General features: G+C 42.7%; 1 long non-coding RNA gene across 1 annotated transcript in view; it reads right to left on the reverse strand.

Moving 5' to 3' along the window:
- LOC134481982 (uncharacterized) overlaps nt 1-20,832 on the reverse strand; it is a 37,476-nt gene extending 16,644 nt beyond the window's left edge. The window contains exons 1-2 of the long non-coding RNA XR_010057939.1: nt 19,898-20,832; nt 10,420-10,541 (exon numbers count right to left, since the gene is read on the reverse strand). This is a non-coding gene — a long non-coding RNA (uncharacterized LOC134481982). The remainder of the gene's footprint in view (nt 1-10,419; nt 10,542-19,897) is intronic.
- Between the last annotated feature and the right edge of the window lie 2,074 nt (nt 20,833-22,906).

Raw genomic sequence — 22,906 nt, forward strand, 5'->3', positions numbered from 1 at the left:
CAAAGACTGCAGAAAGCAGAGACTGCACCAGGGCTAACTACCCTGTCTCCCTGTTGAGAGAGAAAAACATCCCCCCTTGGGTGAGATGTTATCCCACCTTCAACACTCAGCTTTTCTGAGGTGAGCTTGCTAAGATGGCTGCTGCATAGACCCAGGTGATCTGTGTTAGGTCACAGTAAGCATAATAGTCTCTGTGAGTTAACACAAGCTCTGTTTTCCCCTTCATTTCTGCTGGGAGTCCATTAGCCAGCTCTGGTATGACCTCCACCTTGCTGGGGAGCACATGGAAGATTTGGTGAATGGTACAAAATGCTAGCCCTAGCAGCAGGAATATTTATCATACATCCTAAAACAGCAGTCTTTTTCTAAGAACACACATTTGGGAGCCTTAAAGTTGAGAGCCTTAAGTAGGAGCTAGGTGAGGCTGCCCTCCAGGGACTTGATAGAAAGACCATTGCTGTCAAGTATCAAGTACCAATCCCAAATCTCCCAATGGCCTACATTAACTTGGGCTGCTTTTCTGGGCTGCATTTGCCTGTTTCCTAAAGCATATGATTATGCTTTTCTCCTTCAAGGTCCCTAACATCATACTTTATGAGTCTACAAATGAATGTCCTTTACTAAGGACATGCCCCCAAGGTGATACTGGCACCCTCCCGAGGATGTGGAAACATCTCTAGGGCAAGTCTATTTGTGGCACAAGTCAACTCCTGATTTTGCTTGGTTGGTGGCTTGGGGAGGCTTTTTGCTGACCTAATAGAATGGGGTCAGCAGTTCATGGCAACTCTTGGGACTTTGGAGATGGTGGGTGCTTTTTTGTTAGTTTTCACACCTAATAAAAAGCAATTTCCTATTTTCAAAGGGCTTTTTTCATTTTTGGAGGCTGAGTGGTTAGGGGAGTTTTGCTTGGCTTGGAGTTTTAAGATGGAAAGGACATCATGTTTTAGGGCTGAAGATGTGGGTACAGAAAGGAGAAGATAATCATCCAGGTCACAGACAGTGACAAGGGCAGAAAGTAAGCCACTTTCAGGGTGGACCTCACACTCCTGAGGAAGGAAATAGCTCTTGGATTTAAAAAAAAAAAATTCCTGCCACACGGTTCATGATGAATGAGTGTTAATAGACCTCAAATGCATTTCATGTCTCTTTGAACAAGGAAGGAAAGGGAGCTCGATAAAGTAGACTTTGGCCCAAGCCAAGCCTAAATGAAATGCCACCTGGGACACAGTCTTGAGCCAACCCAGGAGATGGCTCCCCTCTGGCACTTTCTGAGAGTGGAGTAACTTTACCTTTCTCAGAAATAAGATTAAATGCAGGTATAGGATGTGCCCAAGAATACACTGAGCATTTCCTTCTTAAAAGCCATCCTTGGCCATACCACACTGCCATCTGCACAGATCATTCACCACCTTCTGTCTCCACTGCGTGTATACCACTGCTCGGTCTCGCTGATCCTTACAGAAATTCTTGCACATGAAGGGAGGCAGCCTGCAATGAAAGGCCAGAGCTCAGCACCAGCCCATCCCCCTGGAGATGTGTCTCAAGCCAGGCAGGCCCCTCCATTCACTTCCTTCTCCATCACCCTCAGCAGATGCCTGCTATTCAACAGAACCTAATTCTCCTGGATTCAGGGTCAGTTTGTGTGGTTTGAAAGTACTGCTTCAAACAGTCAACATCTTTGATCCTTACAGAAAACCTAGGGAGACAAGAATTATCATTCTCATTTTAAAATGAGAAAATGGAATCTCCCAAAGGTCTGGGTGACTTTCCAGGCTTAGCTAATGCTCACCAATACTGATTCATAATACAGTTTGACCTTGAACTTAGATGGTCTGGTTCCAAATCTTAATTCTGCTATCATTGTCTAGGGATTTGGATATGGTCTTGGCTCATTGTATGCTGCTGTAACAAAACACCTGTAGCTCAGTACATAACAAAGCTAAGATTGTTTAACTCATAGTTCTAGAGGTTGAAGAGTATAGTGCTAACATTAGCTTTTAGTGCAGGCTTCATGAAGGATACCATTACAGTGTAGGACTACACATAAGAAAGAAGTCACAGGCATCATATAGGACTGATGAGATGGCTTAGGGGTTAAGTACATGCTACACAAACCCAAGGACAAGAGTTTACATCAGAACTTGTATAAATGCCAGGTAGGTATGGTGGCCCACCTGTCATTCCAGTCTTAAGAGAACAAAAGGGACTCCCAGAGCAAGTGGACTGGCAAGGTTAACTATATCAACAGGCTCTGGGCTTGATTGAGAGACCCTATCTATTTGAATAAGGTTGAAGAGCAATGGTTGATGATTCTCAGGCCTCCACATGCATGTGCACTTACGTATACATGTACTTATAAACAAATGTGCCCACATTCGTGCAGATATATTGTATGTGGATGCATGTAGACACACACACACACACACACACACACACACACACACACACACAAGCAAAAGATTACAGAACATAAAAGGAAGCAAAGGAGTTGGGAGGGGCGAGGCTCACTCTTCCTCAGAAACCAACAGACTCCTGTAGACCCAACTCTACCTGAAGACCAGCATTAATCCCTTCATAAGGAAGTTATGGGCATATAACTTCCCACCTAAATCCCCCATCTTAAAAGACCACTCCTTCTAAGACCATTCCTTCTCAATACTATGAGAGTAAAGCTCAAGATGCCAGTGTGTGAGACATTTTCTGGGCATGTGCAAACCATACTAAAGCACAGAACACAGGTTCTTGGTTGGGTGTTACCAGATCAACTTTCCCCTGATAGAACACTAGACCCCTGTGATATATAAGTTTGCCCAAAAGTTGTATAAATGGAAGTCAGTATTTCTCATGTCAAGGAGACAACTCTTAGGAAATGAGGAAGTAAAAGAAAACAGAGTCAAGATAATGGGGACACCAATTACCTCCACACAAGAGACTATCAGTAGGCACTCAGGGACACTGTGGGTGGGAGGAGCAGTCCAAGGCAAGGCCTCTCCATGGATGATTCAAATTGTTAAGGACCATAAAGTGGAGAAGTTTTGACTCATAGTGACCAGATGCCAGATGTCTCACTAGTGACAAAGGCTAGGAAGCTCCTGCACACCTTAAGGTTAGAGACCTGTGAGATGTCCCAGCAGCTCCTACCCCTATGAAAGACACTGATCTTTGCAGCACATAGTCACAGAACTCAGATGGAGTGCACAAATATCCACTTCAGTACCGGAAGGCATAGAAGGAGAGACCCACTTGAGGGAAAACAGTCACCTCTGCTGACCTAATGCTCATGATCTGAACTCTGGTCATCTGTACAATGCATGGGACAGGGGGAGGGGCAGAGCTATAAATAATATATCTTTTTCCCTGCAACTTTGATACAAATAGATAGCATGTGATCTCAGACCTAGGCCCCTAGGGATATTTCTCCCAACCTGAGTAATACCTATCTCCAAGGAAGAACATTCCAGAAGAATAAGTTTGCCCCTAGGGCCATGACTGCTTTGCAATAGACCTACAACAAGAGTTTAGCCTTCTACTCACTGGTAAGATGTTGAACCTGTGAGAGACTTTGTCAAAGCCTACCAGGGCATCAGGTCTTTGGGAGACCTGAAGTCACATACTTAGCTATTAGCTGAAGATTGTGACATTCAGTGCACTGCACTGGGATTTTCTCTTTACTCTCTAGCTCTTTCCCAATTTTCAACCAACACTAAAAGATATGAATTCAGAAAATCTGTTAGCAGGATGAAAACAGGAGCTACCTACCATCCAAGGGACAAAAGAACTATTGTTTCTCCTTTGACTCATTGCATAATTTCGAATGTATAATTTGGCCTCTCTACAGTCTACTGTAAGCCACAAAATGAGAAAAAATATTACTAATTATGAGCAAGACTGCCCAGTCAGACATCTTCAGTATAGCTCTGATATTAGTAAAAATATATAAATATGTGATAAAAGAAAAAAATAAGAATATAGTAAACTCACTTCTTCAAAGGGTGAGATGGCTCAGTCAGTAAAGGTGACTGCCACCAAGGCTGATGACCTGAGACTGATTCCCAGGACTCACAAAGTGGAAGGAAAGAATGGATGCCTGCAAGTTGTCCTCTGACTTACACACACACACACACACACACACACACACACACACAAATACATATATATATATCAAAACATTTTTAAACAAGATCCAATTTCTGGTTTAAAAGAATTTTTAACCTCAATTCTCTAATATCTATATCCCAAACCTTCCCCCTACACCCACTCACACTGACCGTGATGCAGAACTAACAGGCAGCACCTAGGTCAGCTCAGGTACTAGCTCCCACACTGGGCCACATGCATTCTGATTGTTCAGAACCTGTACATAGAGAAGAGCTACGAAAAACTCCATCATCATGTCTGTGATCATCATCATGGTTGCCCCAATAAATCAGAAAAAGACAATCCACCCAGGAGGAAGCTGGGAGCCTCCTCAGCAAGCTCATCAAGGTTATTGCTAAACTGCTAGCTTCTCTGAAAGCTTAGGTTGTGCAAGAATATTCACTAAACCACAGAAGCCTTCTTAAACACACCACTGCTGCCATGCGCCCCATACACTCCCACTTGCTTCCTGTTTTGTGCTCATTGTTAGCTTCTCTGCCTGCTCTATGACGGCCCCCAAAGGAGCACTGGCTATTTGTTGGCAGGCTGATTCCTAACCTAGTTCCCTAGCCCCCACTCAACCCCCTTGCCCACCCCTAACACCTTACCCTCCCATCCCAGTCCACCTACTCTGCCCTCACAGATTCTCCAAGGGGAAGCTCATGTCCACCTTCTTCTAGAAACCATAGCTAGCAACTCCCATGCCTGGAGCATTTCTCTGAGTTCCAACAGTGCAAGCAGTTTGGATAATCCAGCCTTCCATTGCTTGGTACTGATTTTTTTGTCGCCGTTATTGTTATTGTTGTTGTTTTTGTTTTGTTCTGTTTGATTTTTGTTTTGTTTTTTTTCTCATCTTATGCAAGTTGATTCGCTTCAGTTATGCTGAAGTTAAGAGCAGTCCTTAGGCTTCTCCTAGACCCTAAGAATACTGGTGGACAATGACAACATAAAAAAGACCACAGTATAATAGCCAAGTTCTGAATCAGCCCAGGGGTCTATCCACAGATGAATAGAAAAAGAAAATGTAAAGCATGTTACTATGGGACTTATGTGTGTGTGTGATGGCAATTGACTCTTCTATACAGAACAATGAAATTATATCACTCACTGGGAAACAGGTGGAACTGGAAATCAACATACTAAGTAAAATAAGCCAAACCCAAAAAAACAAATATCATGTGATCATGTTTTCTCTCATACATGAATCCTAGGTTTTACACACATATGCACCCTCAATGTAGAAAGGAAACCATTTCAGAAGAGGAAGAGAAATAGTAAGTAAGGAAAGGGGAGATGATAATGAAGGCTACATACAATCAACATATATAATAGAATAGAATAAACATGTCAGTATAAAATATTATCTTATAACTACTTAGCAGTGGTTATGGTAGCTCAGCGGTTAGCAGCATCTGTTGCTCTTGCAGAAGATCCAGCTGGGTTCCCAGCATGGATGCCAGCTTACAATCATCTGCAACTCTAGTTACAGAGGATTTGATGTCCTGTGCTAGCACTGCACACATGTGGTGCACAACATGTACACACATGTGGTACATGCAGACAAAACATATTTGTATCCAATTCCATCCATCTGCAGAGATCCTGTCTTAGATGTGCCCTCCCACTGGAGAGAAGCTCCATTCCTCATATATGAGAGCATGTTTATGGACATAACCAAAGTCACCACCACAAAGGGCTGTAAGATCCCAAACCTACTCTAAATATAGACTTTGACCAGAGGCTATAGCAGCCCTGGTGATTTGTCCCCAAAGAAGAATCAAGACATTCTTATCAAGTTAGTGAAGTTAGCTGAAGGGAAGATAACCCAAATCTGTCTTTCCGATCTGAATAAAAGTACTTTTGGCTCATTTCCACCTTCTAGGAAGGTGGAGGGTAGGTATGAGAGATGAAAAAGGGAAGGGAGACTGGAGACAGGCTGACTTCCCTCCATCTTTGTTCCATCCATAGAGCCTCAAAGGAGGAAAGGATCACTCTGCACATAAGACTGGGAGTCCAAGCCTGTACCTTGCCTCAACTGGGGGAAGGTCCCTCTCAGCAATCCTCACTGCATGTACAAGGACAGTAGCTGATGGCCCAAATCAGGTCAGATGACCTCAAAATGTCACATAATGTTAGCAGTGTTAACCCTTAGGGAGCAAATCCCAGAATGGAAAGACAGCTAGAAGTCAAGGCAATCACCATGAATTTCCTTAGAAAAGAAGGAAACAAGGAATGAAGGGACTCTTAGCTCTGATGTCCAGGCTCTATACACCCTCATCAGCTTGCACAAGGGTTCCGATTCTCCAAATCTTATGTAACAGATCCTTAGAACTCTATCATTTGGGAAGTTGTAAATTATAAGGAAAAGAGAAGGAAAAAAGAAAGTTGGGAGGATTGATGTTCCAGGCAGCAGGATCAACTGGGAGAATCTCAATAACAGAATTTAGGAGTCCTTACTCTCTGAAGAGAGACGTTAACAAGGTAATTTGCATATTCAAGTACAGGCAGGACTAGATGCTGTTACAATTGGCCAGTGCCCACACTGTGCTGGTCATTTAATATTGTAACTATAAGCATTGTAATGGTCTATTCAAAGCAAATAATCACAAACCATAGTAATAATTCAAAGGACCCTATTTGACAATGACTGGTAAGTGAATACGTGGGGCAGAAGAGGTTAGGATGTCCTCACTTAACCAGAGGAGTCTCTGTTTCTTTTCATGTTTGGTCTACCTAAGGTATGGAGACATTTAAGTGAAAGAAAACAACTTCTGTTTAGACAGTTCTTCCACCTAAACAGTTATAGTGAATCTTATAATAGCCATTGCTACTTCTCACCACGTTCCTTATACAGAGTAAAGCCATCCACAGTATTCACTGTGTCATGTCTACCTTGCTCACCAAGCAAGCAAAGAGTGGCCTGTAACTCTCCCTACCACCCAAGCCCACCTTGATGTGATATGGGTGTCCCTAGCCCTTGCCTTCATCCTGCTTGACTCATTTCCACTCAGCCCGGATCTGCTGCCCCTGCTTTGATCTGATGTCCCTGCCCCTCATCATCAAGGGAATGTTTGTCTAAACATTATTGGACTTTGGAGAAATTACACTACAGAAGGCAAATAGATAAATAAACGCTGATCCATGACCTCTACTAGACCAAACTTCATAGTCCCCTGGAGATGTTTACTTTGGAGAAGTGCTGCTTCAGATCTGGACTTGTTCCAAGTCAGCCCATGGTGAGATCTTTGGGAGGAGGTCTAATCCCAAGGTTCAGGTTTAAGAAGCCCCACAAGAAGCATTGTTCCTGATCCTGATAGCCTCCATTTTGAGATAAAACCTACAATGGGTGAATAAGAGATAACTTTCCTTGGCGATAGATACTACAGCCAGGAGTAAGGCTCTCATATGAAACAAGCAGGCCTTCCAAGTCCTGGATTCCAAAATTTCCCAGGTTTGACCAGACATCCCGCACCCCTAGATGTCACCCCTCATGTCCTAGGCAAACCTGAATGACGGTCATTACAGCAGACCAGGCACACACCACAACATTAGAAAAAGGAAGAGCAGGCCAGTTCCTGCAGGCAGCTTTTGCTCAAGAAAGAGAGAAGATGGTTTTCCACAATTGTGGCCAGGTCTCCTTCCAAACTCAACTGCCAAATAAGTGACTGAGGGTGAGCATGTAACATTGGCAGGTCGCCACCCATGGAAGTATCCAAAGAGAAGAAAAATAAAAACACTCCTGTCAGACACTGTGGGTCAATGTAACAGCAAAAGGAACTATTGGCAAGCCAACAGACATCACTCAAGATTTTGAACAGCAGACTAAAGAAAAGAAATATAATTTTATAAATTCCATGCAATTCCTCAAACTCAGTTTGGAAAGTGGTTTCAAGCAGTAATCTTTTTCTTAATAAAATGGATGTCATACAATGGTGGCTAGTGATTGGGCAAGGACATGTGATCAGTTCCTGTTATTGACCTGAAATCAGTAATAATTGGTGTGTAAGCAACCCTGTCCACACTGACATCTTTCCAGCAGCATAGGTGACAGATGACAGGAACATGGCTACAGAGTCCCCAGTGGACCTGCCCTGTAGTATGACTGAAAGATAGATACCTGTAGTTCTGCACAAGCAGAATCAGAGATGCATGATGTCATATTCTCAGGAAGCTCAGCCTGCCTGACCCATGCATCATAGAGGCCACCCAAAGCATGAACAAGAAAATGGGCTGGAAGGACTGCCCCTCCAAGGTAGGATTCTAAGGCCTTTAACTTCTGCCCCTCTCCTGTTTCTTACTTCCAAGTTGAATTTACTGAAGTTGTGGTACGATTCTTTTTCACTAAGTGAAAACAGATGTTCTAAGGTGATCTCTGCCTTAGGAAAAAAAGAGTAGAGAAGACTGTTTTCAAAGTATTCTATCAGGGCTAGTGAGAGGGCTCAGTGAGGAAACACACTGAAGACCTGAGTTTGATCCCTAGAGCCACGTAGTAGAAGAGAAAAATGACCCCCATAGGCTGCCCTCTGACATCCACGTGCAGGCTATAGTGGGTGCCCCTACATACACACATACAAATAGATGTAATTTAAGTATTCTGTATTTGTTTCTAGGCAAACCACATGTTGCGATGCTAGTTTGGATTTCTGTTTTAAAGTACCCTCATCTCCGTTTGGCTGGGTTGTCTTCTCTGTGTCACACATGTAGAGAAACACCTTCAGAAAAACTTGCTGAGATGTCTATAAAAATGTTTTGATCACTGAGGAATGCTAAAGGTATGTAACTAATGAAGCGCAGGACCCACAACATCTCCCTGCATTCCTGGCCTGAAAAAGGAACTCAGAGATGGCTATCATTTCTCCATAAAAGCTACCATGGAATCTCCATTTCAGAATAAGATGGTCCAGAGCACAAGCCTCTAGTCAGGAGAGACATTGACACCTACTGTCACATCCCCCTCTGTAATAAACATGAGGACAGAGTGGAGGAAACAGGAAGTTCTCAAGGGCAGAGACCAACTACTCTTCAGTGACTGCAGCCTGAATCAGTTACAAGTCCTCTACTAGAGCCTGTGTAAGACCTTTCCCAGGCCCCAGAGCAAAGCAGAGGTAAGTGTTAGAAGAATTTAGTGACCAATGAACAGATAGTATGTTGCTAAGTCAGGAAGTCTCAAGTTTCTGTAATTCTAGCTCCAGGGAAATTAATGTCTTTGAGATTCCATGGACACTTGTACATGTGTACACACACACACACACACACACACACACACACACACAAACATACACTGGGGGGAAGGGAGAGAGAGAGAGAGAGAGAGAGAGAGAGAGAGAGAGAGAGACTTGAAGAAAATACAAGTTTTTATTAAATTGTCAACTGCAAGTATAGCTATAGCTATGCTGACTACAGCTGAGTTTTAGAGAAGCCACTGACTCAAATACTCCTACGTCTATGCTCTGTTGTCTAAAGTCCATGACTGTGTATGAGCTACAACCGTACCATAGGGACACCAAAAACTGGCATTTCCTCTCCCTCCCTCCCATTCTCCCTCTCTCTCTTCTTCCTTTTTGTCTTCTTTTTCTCCTGCTGTGGTTCTTTTGTTTCCATACTGAAAATGTTGCCATGGTTCTTTTTAAAGCTAAAATTCAGAATCATAAAACTGAAAGCAAGCTCTCAGAATGTGTACATTTTAGCACTTGCTCTTTTTTGATGTCTTCAGCATTTTTTTGAAATCTTCTCCATGACAATGGCTTTACTAGCTGGAGGAAACCAGCTCCTTCCAGCTATCCAAACTTTCCAAGGGTCCATCAAAATTAGCTTTCATTGATAGCCTAAGTTGCTATCAATGAAAAGTGTTTTGTTTCTGTGTGTTGTTAAGCACTTAGATTTACTGGCAAGACAACCTGACCCCAGAGAAGAGTTGTGGGGTTTTCGCCATGTGCCCTTTAGTGGATTCACACAGACTGAGATCAGGTAAAGTTTACCAGGAGTAAGTGCAGCTTTCTGGTAGCTGACCTATTAAAGGATGGATTGCTGGAGGAAGAGATGGGTTTTCCTGGACCACGGTGTACTTGTTAGATAGGGGGTACCAAATAGAATAGAAGAAAGCTGGTGCTCACATAACAATACCCATTCAAGAAGAGTCTTTTGGTAGCTTCTTCTCCCCCAACCCAATCTTACCACATCAGAGACCAATCACAAGTATGTCACCAGAAATAGCAAAAGTCATAATAACAACATTTTAGTTCAAAAGCATAATGATCTAACAAAGCACATTGGCTGACTCACCGTGTAGGTTCCAGAAATGAAGCCTTTGACAGCCAATCACGGTCCTCAACAGTGGATAAGAGTATAGCACTATTGCCCAGTTATGATGTCATTCAGCCAAAAGCAAAGGATTGTCCTAAGAGCTGGGAGTCAAACCCAGAGGGTGGGCTCATGAATGTTAGGAAACCACACTACCACTGAGCTATCCCTGGAGCCTGAGGAATCTTACAGCTTTAGTCTCTTGGACTTCATCATGAGTTAATAACATTTTCTGGAGGTCAGCCTTGACTATTTAAAGGATCTCATAAACCCCTCAGCATATTAGAACTAAATGCCATCTTCTGGTCCAGATAGGACCTAGTGATGACTAATATTGAATATCAACTTAACAGAGCCCAGCATCACGTAGGACGTGCTGGCCTTGCCTATAAGAGAGTTTTGAGATTTGATTAATGACGTTGGAAAGTCCAACTTTACATTGAGAAGCACCTTTCCCTGGGGTGGGTCCTGGGCTGTATCAATGAATAACTAACAAATGAGTATGGGAGCTGAGCACCAGCGCTCGCCTCTCTCTGCTCACCAACTGTAACTGCCATGTGATCAGTTGCCTCATAGGCCTGCCTACTGTGACTTCTCCACCATGACATTCTCTAGAGCACCAGTGCTCGCCCCTCTCTGCTCACCAACTATAAGTGCCATGTGATCAGTTGCCTCATAGGCCTGCCTACTGTGACTTTTCCACCATGACATTCTCTACCCTCAAACTGGGAGCCAAATTAACACCTTCCTCTTTCCAATGTTTTAGTCAAGTATTTTATAACAGCAGGAACTAATCCATTCCTTTTACAGGAATGGATTACTATTTTACCAAAGGTAAACTATTTTACCAAAGCCACAGGCCAGTAACAAGTCAGCTTGCTAGACTGCTTATGATGGGGTTTTATTCTGCACAGAACTCACACAGGGACCATGGACATTTGAGCAAACAAACAAGCCATAAAGCCGATTGCAAAAGCCTTTGCTTAGGCCTTCCAGCATTCGTCCGTGGATCATCAGATAATAAAATACTCCCAGAGAGACAGATCTCCAGTCTTGCCTGCAGTTCTTCCAGAAGGTTCTGGAGAAACGGACCTCACCTTCAACTGGCCTGACCTCCTTTGACAGGGATAGGGAGCTCTAGAAGTCTATTTCCTTACACATTGTGCTGGCCAGAATGCCTGTAAATGTTCTGACCACTTCCAGTCACCTGTCCTTTCTCAGTACTTTATGTGGATATGACCATGCTCGAAGAAGCCTGGCTCCAGTACACAGCCAAGCCTACAAAAAGCAGTTGATCCATCCACCCAACCCACCCCACCCCACCCCAAAAAAGAAAAAAAAAACCACAGCTCATGAACTCTAGCGTATCAGTCCAAAGCAATCCAGAGTCATCTGATAAGAAGTGTGGGGTGTGGGAGAAGGCCTCAGAGCACAAGCTCATCACTTTTATCCTTTTCACAGCTTACAAGACTCAGCATCCAGTCAGGTTCCAGAGCATGAAGGTCCCCCTAAGAGGAAAGCGCCAACTGCTTTTCTTTGTGGGACAGAGTGGGGCATAGTTTCTACATTTCTATGGTTTAGAGGGATTTCAAGATCTTTTGATAAAAGAGAATGAAAGAGGAAGATGGTAATAAAGAGAAAATAGGGGAAAGGTCACCAAGGAACCCCCAAATATAAACATGGACAGTTTGTGCTTTAGAGAAAACAGGAAGGACCATGGAGGATGCTGTAAAGAAAACCAGGCAACAGTCAGCCTGTGCCTGTGCTTATGATAAAATGAGGTATCACTGTTGGCCTAACTCTTCAGATTAAAAAACAACTTAATCTGCAACTTTTCCTTCACCTTAAACATGTCTAATCAGACATGCTTTGAAATTCCAACAGAAAAATCAAGTGCTTGCATCTGTCTAAATGTGCACAGACAGGAAACAAAGTCTGTGCTTCAGCCTTGGCCTGACAACCCATGAGGTAAGTGTGAGGAAATCCTTGCTTGCTGTGAAATTAGAAGGATGGGGGCTTCAGAGATTTGGGTCACCAGTTCAGGGCACTGGATGCTCTTCCAGTGGACACGGCATGCACATGGTGGCTCACAAATCATAAGAGGCATAGATTTAAAGATTCGGGGAAGAACATTATTGATGCTGCTGCTGATGCTGATGCTGCTGCTGCTGCTGCTGCTGCTGCTGCTGATGATGATGATGATGATGATGATGATGATGATAATGATGTGTGTGGTGTGTGTGTGTGTGTATGTGTGTGTGTGTGTATGTGTGTGTGTCATGTGTCATGGAGAGGTCAGTAAATGTCAAATCCCCTGGCACTGAAGTCATGATGGCTTATGAGTCATCAACATGGGTGCTGGGATCTAAACTCAGGTCCTCTGGAAATACAAGAAACCTTAACTTCTGAGCAATTTCTCCAGACTCAAGAACATGGGTTTTACACCATAACAAGTCAAATTAGAGAGTTCTGTAATTAGTCAATAATTGGGAGTGATCAAAACAGTTTAAATTTTAAAAAAAATATCTAAACTCTTCTGAAAAACTACTACAGTGCATTACAGGTACAAAGTCCAGATGAAAAGGATGGTTTATGATGATATGACTCAACCTAATCTATTTGTTCGAGTTCCGTTTTATTGACTAAGATAAATCAATACTAACTTAATCAATGGAAGCTGTCCTTCCCTAAGGTCAAGGCTATGGGTGCATGCCAGGAGATACGCAGGTTAGGAGAAGGCAAAGGTTCATATACCGGAATTATATGTTTCTGAGGCTTTGTACTTCATCCCTAAAACACGTGCAAATAATGTCTACATAGCAGAGACCAAAGGACAGAGCTGTGAATTCTCTTCCTAGATTGTACCTTACCATAGTGTACTGTCTTCCACAATAAATAGTTTTACTCAGTGTGACTGGGCTATGAGGTCCATCCCCTCCTCCTTCATGGAAAGAGCATTGAAGACTATACATAAGTCATTAAACTTTCCAAGTCTAGTTACATGTTGTGTCCTGGTATGTGTCTCTGAGTGCATTCTGCATCAATTTTGAATCTCAATCGGTAGACTGAGTGGGCCCTCTCAGTGTGAATCATGAACCATCCTGTTTAATGGTAATGATCCAATCTAATTTGACCCAATGGGAACCAAAAAGGAAAGAAATCAAGACCCTCACTTGTTGCCTGAAATAATTGACCAGAGGTATCCATCACCACCTCCTTTGAGCTGAGACTTCAGACCATCTCTGCTTTTGACTTTCAGTTTGGGGGATATGGACTGGAACTGACATCAAAGAATACTGGAGTTCAGAGTTCAGTTAGCATCTGCAAGGATCTCCAGGTTCTGTACCTTCAAAGATACAGCCTTGAGCAGGGACACACAGTGACAGTAGAAATTAATTAGTAGCATGCTTCCAAGAAGTGGGAAGCAGGCTGCAGCAGGGAGAAAGTTTTAGATGCTCTAGCCATGCTCTGGGAAAATGAGGCTTTAATATCCCAGCATTAGGATGATTTACATATTTGTACACTTTCTGTTACTGTGACTGCAAGTCACAGGTTGCCTTCGAGTATCCTGGAGTAACCCTGACCCATACTTGAATCAAGTTCCAGCCTGTCCCGGGTGATCACAGCCTGAGGATTTGCAGCCTTCCTCCCTGCCAGCTGGGTTTTTCATACAATGTTTTACAGCCTTTGCATACTGTAATGCCTTCAAAGCCCCATTCTCTAAACTACTCCCCTGCCTCAGAACTACACCCACAATTTCCCTGGATCTCTAACAAGCACCAGGAAGACTGTATGACTTTTCAGTTTCCATAACTGTGAAAGTCAACCTCTCTCCCCATCATCTCCCCACCCCCATCTTTCATATACCAATGACAGCCATGAAAAGGTGGGGCAACTCAATCAGCAAAAGGATGTGAAACACTGGGACAAGGGACATTTCCAAAGAGGAGGGAGTGGAGTTTCCTGTGAACAAGAATTGGGCAAAAGAGGAGAAAATGGGTCAGAAGACAGGGAGAAGTAACAGAGCCTACTCTTTCAAACACCTTTCCTGGGCAAGTAGATTCACTACAGATAGATGCTCCATTGGGTGCCCCAGCTTACATAGCCCAAGAGAGACTCATATTCTGCCATTGTGATGAGGACACCATCAGAGGAGGATGAAAACAAATCTCTAGGAAGACAAAGGACTGGTTCCTCCCTCTGTTAATGAGCTTCTGTGTCTACTGAGTGACAACTACACACATGGTACCACCTAAACAACAAGAAGATCCTTGTGACATCACTGTAACTTAATCATATCATCTCCAGTCACAAAATCCAGGGGTCAAAATCAAAGGATAGGCATCGGTGTACCCAGGTCAGTCTCCTGCCACACTCCTTGTTCTGATCGTTAGATGCCAGTGCTCCTAAGTACATGAATATGGCAGGACTCAAAATTGGGACCCAAGAAGACTCCAAAGAGGGATCACTACCTAAACTGAATCCTAAGGAATGAGTAACAATTATTCAAAGGTGGCCAAGCAAATGGGTATCACTCTTTTACCAAGGAGCCAGTAAAAGCATTGTATGAAAAGGAATCCAACCAGGACAGAAAATAAATAAGAGATGACTTGGTAATACTGGAAGATAACCATGAAACAAGGAAGAAATGGAAAAGGAATCGGAAGAGAAGGCAAGGGAAGGCAAGGGAAGGACAGTGTAGTAGCTACATTTTCAGTTGTTATGACAAAAACGCTTTGACAAAACAATTTAATAATAGAGTTTATTTATCCAAAGGTACAGCCAACCAAGGTGGATGAAATGGTTGATGTTGATTGTCAACTTGATAGAATCTAAAACCACTGGAAGACAAGCTTCTGGGCATGCCTATAGTAGAGTATCTTAATTACATTGAGTTGGGAAGACCCATCCACTATGGGTGGCGCCATTCTCTAGATTAGATCTGGAGTATATTAATGGATAAATGAAGGTGCAGAAATACCTAAAGAAATAGGTGCTTGATTGTGCATGCTGTGATGAAGTTAAACTTGAACCTATAGACAGAGTAGGACTATCAGAAGAGTTTTTAAAGGTGAGCTGGCCAATGCACTAAATAAGTCTTCCTGGTAGTTAAGGCCAGATCTAACAGGGATGAGGTTAGAGTCAGAGATAAATCAGGAAACCACTATAATTTGAAAAAGATCTGAGTTAGTGTTTGTTATAGAATGCCTGAAACTAAGAAAACTGAAAGCATCTTCAATAAATGGTTCTGATCTGACAGGAGATCTGTATTAAAAAAAATGAAAATAGATCCTTATTTATCACCCTGCACAAAGCTCAATCCCAACTGGATCAAGGACCTCAACATAAAACCAGATACACTGAATCAAATAAAAGAGAAAGTAGGAAAGAGCCTTTAACTCATTGGCACAGGGGGCAGTTTCCTGAACAGAACACCAATGGCTCAGGCTCAACAATTGATACATGGGACCTCATGAAACTAGGATGTCAAAACTCATGCTGGTGTGTAAAGCCCTGCATGGGATCGTAGGACACTGGAAACTTAATCCAACCATGGTTCTGAGAAGCGGGGCTTTGGGACAGAGATAATCAATATGATAATACAATGATTCCCTAGACGATCTATAAGAAGTTAATGGTTGCTAGGGAGGGAACAGCATTTCTTTAGTGATGTAACAATTGATAATGTCCCATGCTCCTGTAAATAACTCCTTATCTGTGCTCATGGAAGCAATGCTAATTAAACCTTTGGGTCACCAGGAAAAACATTAGAAGGAATAAAGAAGGAGTGACATGAAAGAAGGGATGGAGGGAAGGAGGAAGGAAGGAAGGGATGGAGAGGAGGAGGAAAGGAAGGGATAGAGAGGAGGAGGAAAGGAAGGGATGGAGAGGAGGAGGAAAGGAAGGGATGGAGGGGAGGAAGGAAGGAAGGAAGGGATGGAGAGGAGGAGGAAAGGAAGGGATGGAGAGGAGGAGGAAGGAAGGAAGGGATGGAGGGAAGGAGGAAGGAAGGAAGGGATGGGGGAAGGAGGAAGGAAGGAAGGGATGGAGAGGAGGAGGAAAGGAAGGGATGGAGGGAAGGAGGAAGGAAGGAAGGGATGGAGAGGAGGAGGAAGGAAGGGATGGAGGGAAGGAGGAAGGAAGGAAGGGATGGAGAGGAGGAGGAAGGAAGGGATGGAGGGAAGGAGGAAGGAAAGAAGGGATGGAGGGAAGGAGGAAGGAAGGAAGGGATGGAGAGGAGGAGGAAAGGAAGGGATAGAGAGGAGGAGGAAAGGAAGGGATGGAGAAGAGGAGGAAAGGAAGGGGAGGGAGGAAGGGACAAAGGGAGGGAAAGAGTGAAGAAGGGAGGGAGAAGGAGGGAGGGAGAAAGAGGGAGGGTGCAAAAGAAAGGAAGGAAGAGAGTTAGGAAGGTAGGAGGAAGGAAGGAAAGAGTAACTGAAGGGAGGCTATTGGAAAGAGAATCAGAAGGAGGGCATACAGAGAAGATAACGGGGTAAATGTAATCCGAAATCTACCATGTGTGTCTGAAATATCATCATGAAACCCATCACCACATAAATATAGGTGGCTGAAAACAACTTTTTAGAAAGAAGTTTATTCTGCCAACTTGACTGAGCTAAAAAGCTGGAATTCCTCCAAGGTCACAGCTTCCCCTATGATCCTCTGAAATGACACTACACATATCTTTTCTACAAATTGGAAAAGAAGAAGTCAAAATATCACTATTTGCAGATGAAATGATAGTATATTTAAGTGATCCCAAAAGTTCCACCAGAGAACTACTAAAGCTGATAAACAACTTCAACGAAGTGGCTGGGTACAAAATTAACTCAAATAAATCAGTAGCCTTCCTCTACACAAAAGAGAAACAAGCCAAGAAAGAAATTAGGGAAATGACACCCTTCATCATAGTCCCAAATAATATAAAGTACCTCGGTGTGACTTTAACCAAGCAAGTAAAAGAACTTCAAGACTCTGAAGAAAGAAATTGAAGAAGAACTCAGAAGATGGAAAGATCTCCCATGCTCATGGATTGGCAGGATTAATATAGTAAAAATGGCCATTTTACCAAAAGCGATCTACAGATTCAATGCAATCCCCATCAAAATACCAATCCACTTCTTCAAAGAGTTAGACAGAACAATTTGCAAATTCATCTGGAAGAACAAAAAACCCAGGATAGCTAAAACTATCCTCAACAATAAAAGGACTTCAGGGGGAATCACTATCCCTGAACTCAAGCAGTATTACAGAGCAATAGTGATTAAAAACTGCATGGTATTGGTACAGAGACAGACAGATAGACCAATGGAATAGAATTGAAGATCCAGAAATGAACCCACACACCTATGGTCACTTGATTTTTGACAAAGGAGCCAAAAGCATCCAATGGAAAAAAGATAGCATTTTCAGCTGGTTCAACTGGAGGTCAACATGTAGAAGAATGCAGATCGATCCATGCTTATCACCCTGTACAAAGCTTAAGTCCAAGTGGATCAAGGACCTCCACATCAAACCAGATACACTCAAACTAATAGAAGAAAAAGTGGGGAAGCATCTCGAACACATGGGCACTGGAAAAAAATTTCCTGAACAAAACACCAATGGCTTATGCTCTAAGATCAAGAATCAACAAATGGGATCTCATAAAACTGCAAAGCTTCTGTAAGGCAAAGGACACTGTGGTTAAGACAAAACGGCAACCAACAGATTGGGAAAAGATCTTTACCAATCCTACAACAGATAGAGGGCTTATATCCAAAATATACAAAGAACTCAAGAAGTTAGACCGCAGGGAGACAAATACCCTATTAAAACATGGGGTTCAGAGCCAAACAAAGATTTCACAGCTGAGGAATGCCAAATGGCTGAGAAACACCTAAAGAAATGTTCAACATCTTTAGTCATAAGGGAAATGCAAATCAAAACAACCCTGAGATTTCACCTTACACCAGTGAGAATGGCTAAGTTCAAAAACTCAGGTGACAGCAAATGCTGGCGAGGATGTGGAGAAAGAGGAACACTCCTCCATTGTTGGTGGGATTGCAGACTGGTACAACCATTCTGGAAATCAGTCTGGAGGTTCCTCAGAAAATTGGACATTGAACTACCTGAGGACCCAGCTATACCTCTCTTGAGAATATACCCAAAAGATGCCCCAACATATAAAAAGGACACATGCTCCACTATGTTCATAGCAGCCTTATTTATAATAGCCAGAAGCTGGAAAGAACCCAGATGCCCTTCAACAGAGGAATGGATACAGAAAAATCTGGTACATCTACACAATGGAATATTACTCAGCTATCAAAAACAATGACTTTATGAAATTCGTAGGCAAATGGTTGGAACTGGAAAATATCATCCTGAGTGAGGTAACCCAATCACAGAAAAACACACACTAACTGATAAGTGGATATTAGCCCAAATGCATGAATTACCCTAGATGCCTAGAACAAATGAAATGCAAGATGGATGATCAAAATGTGAATGTTTCACTCCTTCTTTAAAAGGGGAACAAGAATACCCTTGGCAGGGAATAGAGAGGCAAAGATTAAAACAGACACAGAAGGAACACCCATTCAGAGCCTGCCCCACATGTGGCCCATACATATACAGCCACCCAATTAAACAAGATGGATGAAGCAAAGAAGTGCAGTCCTACAGGAACCAGATGTAGATCTCTTCTGAGAGACACAGCCAGAATACAGCAAATACAGAAGCGGATGCCAGCAGCAAACCACTGAACTGAGAACAGGACCCCCATTGAAGGAATCAGAGAAAGAACTGGAAGAGCTTGAAGGGGCTCGAGACCCCATATGTACAACAATGCCAACCAACCAGAGCTTCCAGGGGCTAAGCCACTACCTAAAGACTATACATGGAGTGACCCTGGTTCTGACCTCATAGGTAGCAATGAATATCCTAGTAAGATCACCAGTGGAAGGGGAAGCCCTTGGTCCTGCTAAGACTGAACCCCCAGTGAACGTGATTGTTGTGGGGAGGGCGGCAATGGGGGGAGGATGGGGAGGGGAACACCCATAAAGAAGGGGAGGGGGTGGGGTTAGGGGGATGTTGGCCCGGAAACCAGGAAAGGGAATAACATTTGAAATGTAAATAAGAAATACTCAAGTTAATAAAAATATTAATTAATAAAAAAAAAGAAAATCCACAGAATTCACTAAACACTACCAAGTAGTCAGTCATCTTTATGCCACAACTATACACTGCCACCACCTGGATGACAATCCTCCCAGCTCTTATGTCCCCAAATAGCTTGTTTATACCATAATTAATTTGCTTCCAAAATTTTGACTTTTAGACTTCAGGATCTTCCTCCAGGGAAACACCCTATCCTGATAGCAGCCACTCTCTTTCTCCAATCTACTCTAGTTTCCCAGAGTGCCACACCCTTGCTGCCTCTTGTCTGGGGCTGTTCATATTCTCGTTTCTTATCCACCTCATCTAGACCAGGCCAGACCAGCAGAATGTTGCCATCCTCTGCTCCCACACTCTTCTGCCACATCCTGTATTTGTGCTTAAATTCTGGAAGCCAAGAAGCCAAGATCCGTGCTTCTCAGGATGGAGGGCAGGGCTCACACAACTATGGAGAGTAGCCATTTCGAACACGCAGTTCTTGATCTCAGCTGGTCTGGCCTCATTCTGCAGTCAGCGTTCTCCCCTTGTGTTCTGCAGCAAGATTCCACACTCCACAATCTCTGTGGGCCTTCTCCCTGGCAACAAGTTACCTCCACTCTCTGGGAGGCATTTTTGCATCCAATTTTGAAAAGAACCAACGCTGTCTCCCGATTAATCTCCCTCAGTCTCCAAAACTAAAATATTTCTCAATCTAGACCTGCTTTCCTTCCCCAGACTGTTGTTTTAAAGTTCATTCCCCTTCTGTGCAGCATGACTCCTCCTCTTTTTACTCCATCTTCCCTCAGTTCCTTGGATCTGAGCTTATAATTTCTCTTGAGTGTCTCACATCTTTAAAATAAAAAGTGACTGTCTCAAGATAGCACTTATTTTTTAATTACATTTTGGTGTGTGTGTGGTGTGTGTGTGTGTGTGTGTGTGTGTGTGTGTGCGTGCGTGCGTGCGTGCGTGCGTGTGTGTGTGTGTGTGTGTGTGTGTGTGTGTGTGTGTGTACCCACATGTGGAAGTCAGAGGACAACTTGTGAGAATCAGTTTTCTCCTGCTATTATGTGAGTCCCAAGGATTGAACTCAGGTCATCGTACTTGGTGGCAAAGCCACTCACTGGTCCTCACTAAGCCAGCTCACTGGTCCTCAAGATCCTACTTGAAGATGATACTCTTCATAGCCAACTGGGTAAGAAACACTCCCAGTTCCTTAATCAGATACATAAGCATAGCTTCTAAACTCAAATACATATGTAAGGCTTACAATCTGCTTTTAAATTTCTGTAATTGGGCTGGTAAGACATCTCACTGGGAAAGGGAGCTTGAGTTTGAACCCCAAAACTCAACCCTAGCAAGTTGTCCTCTGACCACACACATGCATGTGTGCTCACAACAAATAAGTGTTAATTTTTAAAAATTTTTCTGTAATTACCTTTTTAAAAATTAAGTTACTTTAAAAACATCATTTTAAATAGTTTCTAGTATGTTTAAAACTGGTCTCCAGGTCACTCAATAACCAAGGATGACTTGAACTTTGGATCCGTCTGATTCCACCTCTGGAGTGCTGGGGTTATGTGCCACCATACTTTGTTTTGTGCAATTCTGGGTACTGAACTTGGGGCCTTGTGCATTCTGGCAAACCACTCTACCAACTAAGCCTCATCTGTTAGCATTCCTTTTAGGCTCCACTCCACAGTTACCTGGCAACAGTCAGGTATGCCTGGCTTACTATAAAAGTGGCTGTTTGCCAACTTCTCACCCTCTTGCTCTTACTCTCTTACTCTTCCTCTCTGTCCCGTCTCTCCATGACCCCTTTCTCCCTCTCTATCCCCAGTACTAATTGTTTTTAATTTGCATTGTACTTAATTTTACACGTATAGATGTTTTGTTTGCTTTTATGTCTGTACATAACATGCATGCAGTACCGACAGTGGCCAGAAGAGGGCACTGGATCCCTGGAACTGGACTTGAAAATATTTGCGACCCCACCATGAGAGTGCTGACAATCAAACCCAGGTCCTCACTGGAAGAGCAGTCATTACTTTTAACCCCTGACCCATCTCTTCAGCCCTGTAACTGTTAATTTTTTTTAATCTTACTACTACAGAAAATGAAATCTTAGTTTCTCCTCTTATCCCTACAGAGATATACAAAGGCCCCTTCTACAAATTTATCCTCCTTCCACCCTAGGTTTTGATACTATAATCACTGGCTAAACGATTTAGCACATACATAAAATACATCTCTATATCTTAAAGTTTAGTACAGTGTATTATATTTTTCTTGGTACACATTTTTTACACAAGTGATTTTTTTCTCCAATTTATACTTCTCTGCTCTAATTCAGATTTTCCAAAATAGTGAAAATCTCAATACATCCACCACTCTGTTTTGTCTCTCTTGCACAACCCTTCCTTTCTCAGTTCCAGCAGGCAGAGTTACCTCTGACCTGGATGTCTGGAGAGTTTCACCGCATGCGTTCCTTTAGTATTATCCTGCTAATTGTCATACTTCCTTCTTATATTTCTAATTAGAAGCCAAGATTCCTAGCTCCTAAGTCTTCCTGATTCTTGATTGACACCTTCATTTTAATAAACATATCCTACAGGAGCCTTTCTCAAAAGGGAAGTAAGAAAGATACTTTTTTTTTTTTTTTTGGTCTTTTGGAGACCTGGCAAATCTAACCTCACTCTTGACACCTCCTTTGTTATAACAAGAATTACAGGTTGAGATTCATAAGGTCACCCCTCAGTGGGATCTACTGATTTTAGGGTCCTGACCTTTTTTTGTTTTTTTGTTTTTCTTTTGATTTTGTTTTATGGCTTTTGTTTTGTTTTGTTTTGGTTTTTGGTTTGGTTTGGTTTTGTTTTATCCATTATTCTGCTTGCTCATTGGCCCTTTCAGTTTGAAAAGATCCCAAAAGTTGTTTTTCCTATTATTTTTATAATCAACCACTCTATCTTCTGTTTTTCTTCAATTTCTGGTCAGATATTTAGCCCTCTGGGATGATTCTCTCATTTTCCATCTTTTCTGTTTCTCATCAATGGTCTTTTAGTTCTATTATATGAGGGGGAGGAGTGTTGCCTAACTGCTCTATTAAAATAGCTAAGAAAGATCACAGAGTGTTTGTCATCATCAGCAATTAGGGAAAGGCTAACTAAAATAACTTTGAGATTTTGTCTAACCCCAGTCAGAATGGCTAAGATTTGAAAGACCAACAACAAATGGAGGTGAGGATGTGGGGAAAGGGGGACCCTCATTCACCATTGACTGCAAACTGGCCCAGCTACTATGGAAATCAGTGCAGAGAATCCTCAAAAAGATTTTA

This window comes from Rattus norvegicus, chromosome 15 (assembly GCF_036323735.1).
Source record: "Rattus norvegicus strain BN/NHsdMcwi chromosome 15, GRCr8, whole genome shotgun sequence".
Lineage (NCBI taxonomy): Eukaryota > Metazoa > Chordata > Mammalia > Rodentia > Muridae > Rattus > Rattus norvegicus.